Source organism: Puma concolor, chromosome A1, assembly GCF_028749965.1.
Source record: "Puma concolor isolate L17-30 chromosome A1, mPumCon1.1.hap2, whole genome shotgun sequence".
NCBI lineage: Eukaryota > Metazoa > Chordata > Mammalia > Carnivora > Felidae > Puma > Puma concolor.
In genome coordinates, this window is record NC_141667.1 from 82141181 (window position 1) to 82154520 (window position 13340).

At 37.4% G+C, this 13340-nt stretch overlaps 1 long non-coding RNA gene across 1 annotated transcript; it reads left to right on the forward strand.

Moving 5' to 3' along the window:
• Positions 1 to 3470: 3470 nt before the first annotated feature.
• Positions 3471 to 12258, forward strand: LOC147584261 (uncharacterized). The gene is made up of 2 exons (XR_015255282.1): positions 3471 to 3609; positions 12187 to 12258. It is a non-coding gene; the product is annotated as an uncharacterized LOC147584261 (long non-coding RNA).
• The last annotated feature ends 1082 nt before the right edge of the window (positions 12259 to 13340 follow it).

Below are 13340 nucleotides of genomic sequence, written 5' to 3' on the forward strand. Positions count from 1 at the left end.
GCACTGGTGTTCTTTTGATTGGTATTAAAGTGGTGTGACAAGTTTATGTCTTCATACCTACCATTTAGGCATGTCTCTGGTTAATTGTTCATAGGTAAGATTTTTTTTTAATTTACAATTCTAATATTTGGTTTTTTTTTTTTTGGAGGAGGGAGTCCACTACTTTTAATTTTTTTTAACATAATTTATTGTCAAGTTGGCTAACGTACAGTATATACAGTGTAGTCTTGGTTTTGGGGATAGATTCACGTGATTCATCACTTACATACAACGCCTAGTGCTCATCCCCACAAGTGCCCTCTGTAATGCCCATCACCCATTTTCCCCTCTCCCCTGCCCCCCATCAACCCTCAGTGTGTTCTTTGTATTTAAGAGTCTAATATTTGTCTTTTAAATGAAGAGTTTTTCCCTGTAAATTTACTGTGCTTACTGAGTTACTTAAGTTTGTTTTTTACTGTATTATTTTGTGCTGTATATTTTCCCCAGGCCTTTACATTCAGTAGTCTCTTTCTCTGCCTGATACCTCTGGTATCTGAGTTATGGCTTTTATATGGATCTAGGATCTCTGCCTAAGTTTTCAGGTTGACAGTTCAGTTAGGTATTTTACCTGACTTTATCTTAGTTATGACTTTGTTTAGTTTTTGTTTACACTTGGTACACCCAAAGGCTCATTCCATTCCTTTCCACGTTGCCTGCTACCTCACTGGGCTCAGGTCAGAGACCTGAGACCACTGTTTCTCTGGGAGGAACTTTAGGTACTTGTTGTCCTCTGGGCTCTAGTTATTGGATTCATCTTAATTTCTGCCTTTTGCAGACAACGAACTATGACCATTTTTCCTTTAAAATCTATTTCTCAGGGCGACTGGGTGGCTCAGTCAGCTAAGCGTCCAACTTCAGCTCAGGTCATGATATGGCGGTTTGTGGGTTTGAGCCTCGCATCAGGCTCTGTGCTGACAGCTCAGAGCCTGAAGCCTGCTTGGGTTCTGTGTCTCCCTCTCTTTCTGCCCCTCTCCAGCTCACGCTCTGACTCTCAAAAATAAATAAACATTATAATTTTATTAAATAAATAAATAAAATCTATTTCTCTTCCCTCCTCTATTTCCAAAACCACTACCACAATTGATCTTGGCCAAAAGGCCAAGAAGCAATACCATAACCACCATCACATCCTAAGTTTAGGTTATAGTGCTTCACATTTACACATTTAATAGCTATTACAGTGGCCCTTCTAGACACAGTACTTTTTTTTCTCATGTCCCTGCCATCATGTTTTTCTTTAAACAGAGGATACAGTCATGACATGACTATACTCAAAAATTCCCATAGGCTCTCCAAATAAGTTAAAGGTAACTTCAGAGCAGCATTCCAAAGCAACCTAATCTACTACTTCAACTTTACCTAATTATTCTCTAATTAATTTGCTAGCATTGATCCTACCCTCCACCTCGACTATAAGCTTTCTCATCATAGTGAATTCTGTCATGTGCATTTTTTTATTTGTTGCTTCTTATCACCTTGATTTCTTGGTGATCTTCAACATCTTAATTATACCCCAACACTCTATTAGATGGTGAATTCATTGAGGGTTGACTGACCTTATCATTGTACTTTATTATGACAAGAACATAATGGCTACTCAGAAAAGATTTAATTACATACTACTATATATTGGTTGCTGCACTATGGGAAACAGGACTGTCATTATCATAGACAATGTTTATGTATACCTAGTTTCAATATCTATAATAATACCTGGTGATTTTTTTAAGTTAATGTTTATTTATTTTTCAGAGAAAGAGAGAGAGAGAAAGAAAGAGAGCAAGGATAAGCAGGGGAGGAGCAGAGAGGGAGACAAAGAATTCAAAACAGGCTCCAGGCTCTGAGCTGTCAGAACATAGCCCTACACAAGGCTCGAACTCACAAACAGCAAGATCATGACCTGAGCTGAAATCAGGTGCTTAATCCACTCAGCCATTCCAGCGCCCCCCTGGTAGGTTTCCTAATACAGAAATTTATGAATTGAGCAGGAGGTATTTGTTGTCATTCCAAAATCTGATCTTCCCTTTATTTATGTTAATAAAACCCTAGGTTTATCTAGATATTAAGAGGCATGGCACATAAGGAAAGCAGCGCAGCACCAAGGGACAAATTGTGATTAGTTTACACCACAATTGTAATCCCATTCTCCTTACCAACACTTAGACATATGCCTTTGTTCTGACCAATGAGATATGGCAAGGTCTTTGAGTGATTCTTAGAAAAATTTCTAAATAAAAGAGACACCTAAGGACAAACTGGCCATCCTATTTTGGGATATAATTGGATACAGAAGTGATGCCTGAAACTGACATCACCATCCTGTGACCCTAAGGGGACAAACTTGAAGAAGAAAATTGATATGCTGGGAGGGGAGCACAAAGATGGAGAGAAACTAGGTTATTGATGACATCAGTCCTGGAACCAGCAACACCTAGATCCTGTTCTTGCTGCCAATTATAGACAAGAATTCTTCCACCTGCAGGCTAAAACCAAGGAGCTCAGAATGTGTGAGCACTCACTGTAGATTATTTGTGAATATGTTATTATACAGTTAAAGTACTAATATAAAGAAAAGAATAATATCTATAAAAGAGTTGATGTTCATTTTGACACTGATTTCATTCAATTCTTCCACACTAAGGGGTTGGTTAAAAAGGTTTAGCAGGTGTGGTTAAGAAGACTGTTTCTGGCTTCATTCTGTTCTTGCTGTTCCATGATTTCCTGGTCATTGTGTTCTTACATTAGGAGTCTTACTACTTTCAGAAAAAAGATAAATCTCAACCCCAGCTCATGTGAATGATTACTTGTATTTTATTTTAATTTCTGGATATTATCCAAGTGTGGATAAGGATCAGTCAATATATGCTGAAAACTACCCAGCACAAGTCACCATTACCCTTGGATTGTACTGCTACAAGGGAGCTCAGTATCCTCGAAGAAATCTGAGGCTCCTTTCTCATTCTCTTGGCAATGGTTCAGCCTCTTTGCTTGCCCTTGCTGTTCTTGGACTGCCCAATCCTGCTCTGTCCTGTAACTCTATGCCATGAGTGGTTAGCAGAAGTCCAGACACTGCTGAAAGAGGAAGGGAAGACATGTTTTATATTTTGATTGTTTTCTTGGTTAACTTCAATGAATTTTCTCATTAAAGAGTAACACGGATTCTTTGCTATTTCCTACTTCCTACTTCCGCTACAACATCAATAAACCTTTGCCCTGCCATATTTCAAACCCTGTGGCTCATAGTAAGGGTAGCATGAGGATTGGAGTTTGTGGGGATACACATTAGTTTAGAATTTCCAAGGTACTGAGCTACATTTGAACGTTTATTTTTTGCTGTTTGCCCAACTCCCAACAGGGGAGTTTTGATTTAGTTAGTGAGGAAATTAACCCTACTTTCCCTTATTCTTTCTCTGGCAGAAAGGCAAGAGAGGGAGTACAATTATATTGCAAGACAAAGGAAAACTTCACTTTATTTCATACCTGGGAAGGCACAGTACTTCCTCCAGGACGAAGAGGAGAAAAACTGAACAGAAGTTCAACCCTGAAGATAACTAAAATGGTATAAAAACGGTATGGTATATAAAAATGTTAATTTCAAACTAGAACTAAACCAGTTAGGTATTTTTACATATAGGGGTGTGTAACTTCTTGAATGGTGACTATTTTCTCTATGGGTTTTAAAAATAAATCAGTTTTTGTAAAGCTCTTGTTTCTACCCCTTAATTTAGGCAGAATATTTTGGTATACAGAAAATAAAATCATCTGTAGCTGTTATCTATAACTTTATTGACCTTTGAAAGCATTTATTAATTGTTTTTTTTTGTTTTTTTTGTTTTTTTTTGGTAAAAATAGGGCCATGTGTATGTGACATACACATTTAAAAATATATCTTTCCCACTCCTGAATCAATTGGCCTGTTATCTTGTTCTCTAAACCTATGTCATTCCACTTCACTGAACTGCTTGGGGGCATCTCTACTGCTACACTCCCATAATTAATCATTTCCTTTTTGGCTGGTTTGGCTGAGGGCCTCTCATTAGCCTGACATCTAGTCTCCTCTTCTCGGCTCAATAGCCTTTAGTTTTATCAACTTCCCTATGTGCTCTGCATTGAAGTTTATATTTGTCTTTTAACCATTCATTAGGTGGTGACACTAGAATGGAAAAGAATGTAATTGACTGGTGGGCATCTTGACAAGAGAAAATAGTAACATCTTTATTTTCAAGGACAGAAAAACAGAATACCCAAGAGAGAACTCTTCAAAGATTCAAGTAACCAGGAGGAGAGCTTTCCTGCATGAGCAAAAAGCTCTGGTGACAATGTTTCCATAGGGGATTAACATATTAGAGTAGGAAGAGATTTGCAGTCATTGCTGATTTGATTTGGATGCAAGTCAGGATTTATATTCCATTGATTTTTAGAAAAAAATCGCATTTATTATGGAAAATTTAAAACACATACAAGATTAGAATAATATAATGAAGTCACATGTATCTATGACCCAACTTAACAATTATCACTCCAGGGATCTCTTTAGTTTTTTTCTTTTAAATAGGGTTTCCCTACAGCTTCCTTGGGCTGAGCTTTAAGACAGTAGGGGCCTCCCTCAAACAAGAGTAGGTAGCAACTTTGAAGATTCCTTCCCAAGTCAAATTTTTAAAAAGTGAATTATTTTATCCAAACATTATATAAAGAAAAGTACACAAATCAAATGTATAGCTCAGTGACTTTTTATAAACTGGATACACCTGTGTAGTCAACAGCCAGTCAAGGCACAGAATATTACCAGCCTCTCAGACACCTCTGTGTCCACTTTGAGTTACTAACCCCTGAGGCGGTATTACCTGCACTCAGTCCTAATACCTTAGGTTTGCCTGTTTTGGAACTTTATGGAAGAGATCGCATTGTATAATATGTACTATTCTGTGTCTGGCTTCTTTCTCTCAATTTTGTGAGGTTCATTCACTTCGTTTTATGTAGTTTCAGTTTATTCATCTTTGTTGTGTATCGTTCCACTGTATGATTAGAACACTATTTATTTATCCACTGTATTATTGGTAGATATTTGGGTTGTTTTTAATTTGCAATTATTACAAAATGGCGTAGCTGTGAATATTCCTACACATATTTCCAATATGTTTATTCCTGTTGAGTATAGATCTAACAATGGAATTACAATGTCATAGGTCTTACATATAATCATTTTAAATTGAAATACTTAAATATTGCCAAACAGTTCTCAACCTGGTTATTTCTATCTACATTCTCACCTCCAATACATAAAAGTTCAAGTTGTGCCACATTATCACCAGGATTTGGTATTGTCAGTCTTTTTAATTTTAGGCATTCTGGTAAGTGTGTATAGACATCACACTGTAATTTTAATTCACATGTATCTGATGACTATTAAGCTTGAGTACCTTTCCATGTTTCCATATTCTCTTTTTAAAGTGTCTCTGGGGGCACCTGGGTGGCTCAGTCAGTGGAGTGACCATCTGACTCTTGATTTCTGCTCAAGTCACTATCCCAGGCTCATGGGATTGAGCCCACGTTGGGCTCCCCCATGAGCGTGGAGCCTGCTTAAGATTCTCTCTCACTCCCTCTGTCCCTCTCCCTGATTTGTGCACTCTCCCTAAATAAACAAACAAAAACGTGTCTCTGAATCTCTTACTCATTTTTCAATTGTTTATCTTTTACTCATTGAATTATGGGAGTCATATATTGTTGATACATATGCGTCTTTTGTTAGGCATTTGTACTGCAAATATTTCCCACTGAGTGGCTTGCCTTTTCAGTACCTTATTGGTGTTCTTTGATAAACAGAAGTGTTTCGGTTTTGTTTTTAATATCAGGCACTTTTTGTGTCCTATTTAAGAAATTTTTGTTTACCCCAAAATAATCTCCCATAGTTTTCCTCTAAAAATTTTTATTGTTTCTCACTTTGTACTCAGATCTACAATTCCTCTGGAATTGATTTTTGCATACAGTTTGAGGTAGGGATTCAGGTACATTTTTTTCCTGTGTGGGCAAGCAACTCATTTACCAACACTTGTGCAATGACTATCTTTTCACCACTGCCATGCAGCATGATTTTTGTTGTGTGTGTGTGTGTGTGTGTGTGTGTGTGTGTGTGTTTCTAGACTCCCTATTTCTCTTCCATTAGCCAATTTGTTTATGATTATGCCAGTACCACACTGTTGCTATCATTTTTAATATGTTCCGATAATGGGTAGAACACCTCCTCCAGCTTTATTGTTCTTTTTCAAGACTGACTCCGACTTGCTATTTCTGGTCTTTTACAATTTACATGCAATTTGGATCAGCATGTCAATTTGTCAGTTTATACATGTACAAGTGCACACGTGCACACACACATACACACATGAGCCCTTTTGCTAAAATTTTGGTTGAGAATTATTTGGGTAGTGGCCTGTTACAATCTCTATGTATAGCAGGTGGAAGGATGGGAAGATAGCAGGCCAGAGAAATAAATGGGCCTAGGTAAGAGCCCAGAGCATAATAGATCATGTTAGATATTTTGAGCTTTGTTCCAAGAGCAATGGAAAGTCATTGCAGGGAAGCTAATAATCCTTTGGTGACACTTACCAGGCCCTCACCAGTGGTAGGTTCTGTGAGGACTCAGCTCTGTTTTGTGGATGTCTAAAGCACCAGAGAGCACATGTGTTCAGATGTCATATCTTATGAAGCCTGATCTACAGCTGCATTTTCTTCTTCATTACTGTCTGAAGTGACATAGAAGGACCTCTGGAAGTCATCAAGTCCATCTCAAAGAAGTAGATTCTTTCTTATTGAGAGCATCAAAACCATTGTTCCTGAACTAAGTGGCACTAATAAGCCACAGTCAGTTTAATTGCCTCTGTCTCTATGTGATAGAAATGTCACCTCAAATCCCAGCTGTGTGAAAAGAGGGGGGCATCCCCTGTGGGCTGTTGGGGCCTGTCAGTAAACAAGAGGGGCCACATTCCCTAGACACCGTTGTTATTGATAGTCTTGGGGAAGGGGATCAGGCTGGAAGGGCAGGAAAGGAGAAGGGAAGTATGCAAATAAAATCTTATGTCTGATTTCCCACTATCAGCCATAACTCATATGTGACTATGTTGACCTAACACATGGGGCATCTAGGACAGCCAGAAGTAATTATTACTCCTTTTCTTACTGTAGATTTCTGTGATGTGTGTGCATATGTGCATGTAAAATATTATATAATAATGGAAATGTAGTGAATTATATGCAATCTGCACCATCAACAGAACAGTTTCCTTTGTAATCAACGAAGACATTATTCTCTGTGATTCTGTACTACCCAATCTGCACATATGTAAATGGCAACCCTGGTGCCATTATGAGTTTCTTTATTCATGGAAGAAGAGGGGCTTGACCTTAGTAAAACTGGACCCAAGTTACTCCTTATTCACCCTTAGATCTACTTCAGTCTGGCTTAAAAACAGAAGAGAAATTGTTGCACCTATGAGTCTCTGTTGAAACCTAGATCAGTGTTTGCAAATGCAAGACAACTGTTTGTAATTATCCTCTCAAAATTTGTCATTCCCTTACTTGATCGAAACAAAGGGCTTTGGATAGCTGAGCATTTGCCATATAAACTAAATGGGTTCTCCAGGAGTTTTGTGAATCCAATCATTGGGCCCAATTAAGTTCTTCTGAGGTCAAGTTTGTACAAAGGTGGTCATGTCTGATATTGATTCCAAGTCACCTATCATGCCCCCTTCTTTCAAGCCACGCTGCTCTTTCGGGTCCTTGGTGTCTTTTCCTACCTGAAATATCCGTTTTGTCATTTCCATTCATTGTAGAAGTTCAAAGAAAGTTAAACTTCAAAAGGAGAATTTAGGGTCTTGTTCTTATTTCTCCCCAAAGGCACATTATTCTCTAAGTAAATATACTAAAGTTTTTCTAGTGCCAAGGATAGAGATAAAGCCTTTGTCAGGTCACAAAAGGTTCTGCTGCATCCTTCTTTCAAGAAAATGGTTACCATTCACTGCTGTAAATTTGCATAACTTCAAAAATCTAGGAAACAGAGCCTATTCCAACAAAAATCTGCTCTAAGGGGCCTGCTACCTCTATCTTGAAACACCTGTATGCAGGCTTCTCTGGATTAAAATAACTACTACATCTCACCAGGCACTCTGTAATACGTAAAGCATTTGGCCAAAGTGCCATGTTCATATACACCACTCAAAAAATGGCAGTTATTATTAAGCTGTTATTTTTGGGTCTTGCATTTTTTCACATTGGAAAAATATTGTAAGATGTGTAACAAAAATAAGAAAATGGGAGAAGTATGGTTCTTCAGTGTGTATTTTGCAAATACTCAGTTTTTTGACTGTTGCTTTTTAATTCTGGATATCATTAAACGCTGGTAATGACTTCTTACCATTCAGGAAGAAATACCTAAGTTTATTTATCAGAGAACACTGAATTCCCAGGAAAAGGGACTAAAATTCCCCAAATCTTTTACATTCACTTCAACCCTGGGTAAGACTATTGAGTTAAGGACAATCCTTCCCATAACACACTGAATTAGCAAACAAATAACTTTTCTCAAAGAGATTGCTTTTTCTAATCCCACTTGGTTCAGTTCTGAAGCATAAAGTTGCCTTTATAATTACAGTAACAGGTGATATTTTTAGCCATGTGTCCAATTTTATTAAAATTTTATGAGTTAGTCATATTGTATAAAATTCTCATTAGTTACATAAAAGCAAAAAGGAGATTATTAATGGTTAGTAGAATGCTAGAGAAAAATCTTACATAAAAGTGTTTGCATTTTTGTTCCTAATGTATAATGTCATACACCTCAATCTTCTGTTTAACATTTTGTGGTCAGTGCCATATTCTGATGCCATCCTGATTCATAGCAATGACAGAATATACATTGAGTTTCATTCATATGCTTTTAAAATTCATACTCCAGAATTAAATTTTGAATTTGCTCCTTGGCTAAGTATTTCCTTCAAGAGAATTATGTATACTATAGTTTAAAAGGAGTTTCATATTAAGGCAGAGATGTTATCAGGCTACCCAGAGTACCCTAAAATGGCTTTAACTTTGTGACTTACCCATGATATAGAGTCCTTTGTTCTACAGTCTCTAAGGCCTGATAATATTAGTGTCTGAGAAGAGATCTGTCTCAAGGACCAATTCACATTAACTCAAGTTCATGATATACCAAAATCTAAGAACCAGATAGCTAATACATTAATTTGTGGTAAGACAATAACTGATGTTGGAAATGGAACAATCCACATGGGCTTCCAAATGATACTGAGAAAATATGAAATTAGGAAATGGTGATTTAATTTTAAGTTTAATGTTCTTATGCTTTGACAGCATGATGTATCCATTTATATGAAAGACAAATATCCATCTTCTCTAATCTCTAGGAAGAATACTAGGAGCATTCCTGTGATTTTGCTATGTTGGAGAGTAGGCCATGGTTCTGCAATGTTTTTGAATAACTATTTTACTGGCATTCTGGTGAGGAGGTACAACCTCATTATATAGAACTGTCCCACATTTTACAAAAGTTTAACATTTCTGGCCCCTAGTAAGGATTACAATGATACTCTAAAATTATCATTACAGCCTCCAAACAGCCTCATATACTTTCCAATGCCCCAGTGGAGGAAGGGGTCCTCTCCTGGTTGAGATCTACAGGTTGGCCTTCAATGGAAAGGGTCAAGAAGTAAAAAACTACCTTCTGTACAGTATGCCTACTTTTTGATTGGCTAATTTCTGATATTTTATGGTCTTATGCTTTTCTTTCCCAAGGTAATCTTTTAGAGGTCCATGTCATAGCTAGAAGATACCAAGAGATATTCACTGGACGCCACCTGGGGACCAGGGTAGAGTCCATAGGGAAGAATCCAAGGAGCAGACTCTAAGGGTCAACTTTATCAATGCCAATGAGGCATTTACACTTTTTAGTGACCAAATCTGTCCCCAAGAGATCCTACATAGAACCCAGTGTGATATACAAATGGAAGTGAATACTCTAGTGGGAATTTGATGAGGTACAAGGGGAAAATCCACCTGTTCAACTTTCTAATGCTCCCTGAGGCAGCCCATGAGATAACTGTATGAAACTCAAGGGATGTAAGGAATGTAACTTCAAGAATTCTGTTTGTCTAGGCCTTTGCATGGTTTGGTTATACTCATTGAGGTAGATAATCACACATGGATTTGAACCAAAATCCCATCTTATAATGTAGTATGTTTCTCCCCAGAATGTGCTCTCAGGAGTCTACAATAGCAGATGACAGCTGTTCCTTCAACTCGGAATTCAGAGTGCTGGCTGCCTTTTTCTCAGGAGCATGGATTACTAGTGATCCTGCCTTCCTGAGATGGTAATTCCGGGCCATACATCACCACTACAAGACCCTGAATTCCCACTGGCACTCAGCTCCCATCTTTCCTTGACTTTGGCAGAAGATATGATGGCATCTTTACTTATCTCTCTCCTATCTTTGGAGACGTTGTCTATCTTTATGATGGCCTTTTAGGCTCTGCCTTGATCTAGTATATATTTTTCTTGTTAATTTTATAAATACTATTTATGTTAGACTTCTCTAGGAGTCTAGAGGTGCTCTGCAGTGGTCCTAGAAACCACCTATATAACTTCTGCAACTGTCTCCAAGTAAAATTAAAGGAAAAAAATGCAAGAGAATTCAAGAGATCAAAAGGAAATCCTAAGTTTTAGTCATAGTGTGCTCTTTGTTTATCCCCAGTGATTAGTAAGATGGGTAGTTCATAAATGAGGATGCTTCTGTCAGTCCTCTGTCTTCTATTTCAAATACAGAAAGGAAAACCTTTGAGTTGGAACTGAGAGAAGATGGAGTCTCTCTGGGCTCATTCCCTGCCTCCATGAAACAAGTTCACTGTTACACAGCTAGTAAGATGATTATTAAGAAGATTTTGTTACACCTTATCTGACTTCTAAGGCCAGCCCAAAGCAAAACATGTTCCTCTTCAATGATTCTAGTGTTGAACTATTTACATTTGAGTATCTCTTCTCCCCTACTCTCTCTGTACTCCCACTTTTGGTGCCCATTTTTTCCCCATATTCTCTTCTTCAGGCCACCAAATGAGCTTTGATAATTTTAAAATTATATTTCATTAGCTATAAAAATATCTAAAATAAAATGTTGAACAGATTATATTAGTAGAATTCTAGGCATTATGGAATTAAGTAAGAATTAGGGATGTGGCACTAACTTTCTAGAACTCTGGATATCACTCCATGTGATAACATCCATGTAGTGGGTTACCATCTTGTATTTCTACACAAATTCTAACCCTTCCTAGATTCTTTCCCATTTCCAAGGGAAGAGGGTTGATGATTTGATTGGTCAATTTGGGCAGCATTAACATGAGAGTGTTTGTTCTGTCCATGTATATCACAAGTTTAGCTCTCACCCTTCCATCCATGAGACTAGGTAAGAAGACCCATGGGCTATCTTCAGTGACCCTGTGACCATTTCTCTCAAGATGAGGAAGAAAATCCACAGAACTAGAAAACTCTCCTTTCTTCCCTTGTTTTCCTTATGCCATGCATGTAGCTGAAGATTTCAATTTCAGAAGTGGTAGAAGTCCCATTTACGACTTATCTCTAACTTGTTTACTTCACCCCTGCCTTTGTAGAGAGATATATTTGGATACTGGACATTTATTAAGCTTTTAACAAAAGTGTACTTATTACTATTTGGCTGCTTTCCTTTGTGATGAGTTCCCCCAAGGAATTTAGTTGACAGTACAGAATAGGAGGAGGCACAAGGGGGAGGGAAGAGGGTAGCATTAATTAACAGAGCAGGGATAGAAAAATCCTAGATCTGTGGCCATAAAAACAATGCTGAATCTCTTAGTTCTACCATAATATCATGAGCTCATTGGAGTTCATTATTCAACACCAGGGTATCTTGAGGGCTTGAGATATTCTCTGATCAAAGGGAAAAATTCTCCTCTTATCCTCTTAAAACCATATGGATTAGTAAGAGGAATTTAGAAAACTGAGTTAAACCAAAATTGTAAACTTATCAATAGAAAACGAGAATTAGGAATGGTAGAAAAGTTCAGGCTTATCATTATTTCATATCAATTTACCATCTGTTCCAGATTGAATAACCCATCTGGTGTCTGCTGCCAACAACTATCAACACATCTTCCAGATGCCTCTGCTGAACGTAATTATTAAAGTTTTTACTTGATTTAAAAACATGTAGAAGAGCAAAGTATGTATGTTTCATCCCAAATGAAATTGCAATGGCTTTCACTTTTCTGATGACTGCAATCTATTCACACTAAATCATTAGCTGGGCTGAAGGTCTGCTTAAGAGTAACAACCGGTATGTGTCGAGCAAACTTAACAATTATGATGGCGAACACAGCTATGGGTAATGGTAACCAAAGGCCTACGAGAGGAAAAGATTCAGAGAAATTCCAGCCTCTTATAAGAACCAGAGAGTGCTAGAAATGTAAAAAGACTGACAAGAGTTCTCACAATCACATATACTGACTTATTAAACATATATGTATGCGGGTGTAACTCCAGCTGCTGCAGTTTGGAGCTTAAGAAGATGGATGCCACACTAAGAGAATTAATTGTCAGTAAAAGTTGAGTCTGCCTAAAATAAAGCCGGGCATTGACTTTAAGTAGGCAGCCGAGAGGCTGCATGGTGCAGACAGAACTTAGTACTGAACTTGAAATCGTATGATTTGGGTATGAGCCTTGAGTCTGCTAGTTGTCTGACTTGTGCAAATCACTTAATCTCTCTGGCCTTGTCTGCTCATTTTTCAAGTGTCACCAGAAGAATCCTGATAAAGCTCCTTGTAACCTATAAATCAAAATAGAGCTATTTTACACCCTTTTGTAATAAATCAAGATACAAATGGATTTTAATAATCAGTCAGTAAAAATAAGTTTATTACGTAAAGTATCCAAAGTATGTTTTTTATCCAGAGTAAAATAATGAAATATAAAATTTAAGTCAGACACATACACCCAAACTGATTCACAAAGACTGAAAAAACTTCATGAGGGACAAAGTTGGAATAATTCTTTTACAAATCATCAAATTAATCTTTGTTAATTCAAATTTTTCCCTACTTACCCTCACTTTTATGAAGTGACCAGCTTAATACGGTGTGAATTTAATTCAATAAATATTAATTGAGTGTTTACTATGTGCAAAGGTTAATGTCAGACTCTAGAGACAAGTACAGAATTGCTAATCACCTAGCAACTGACACAGCTATCTTTCTTGTCTATA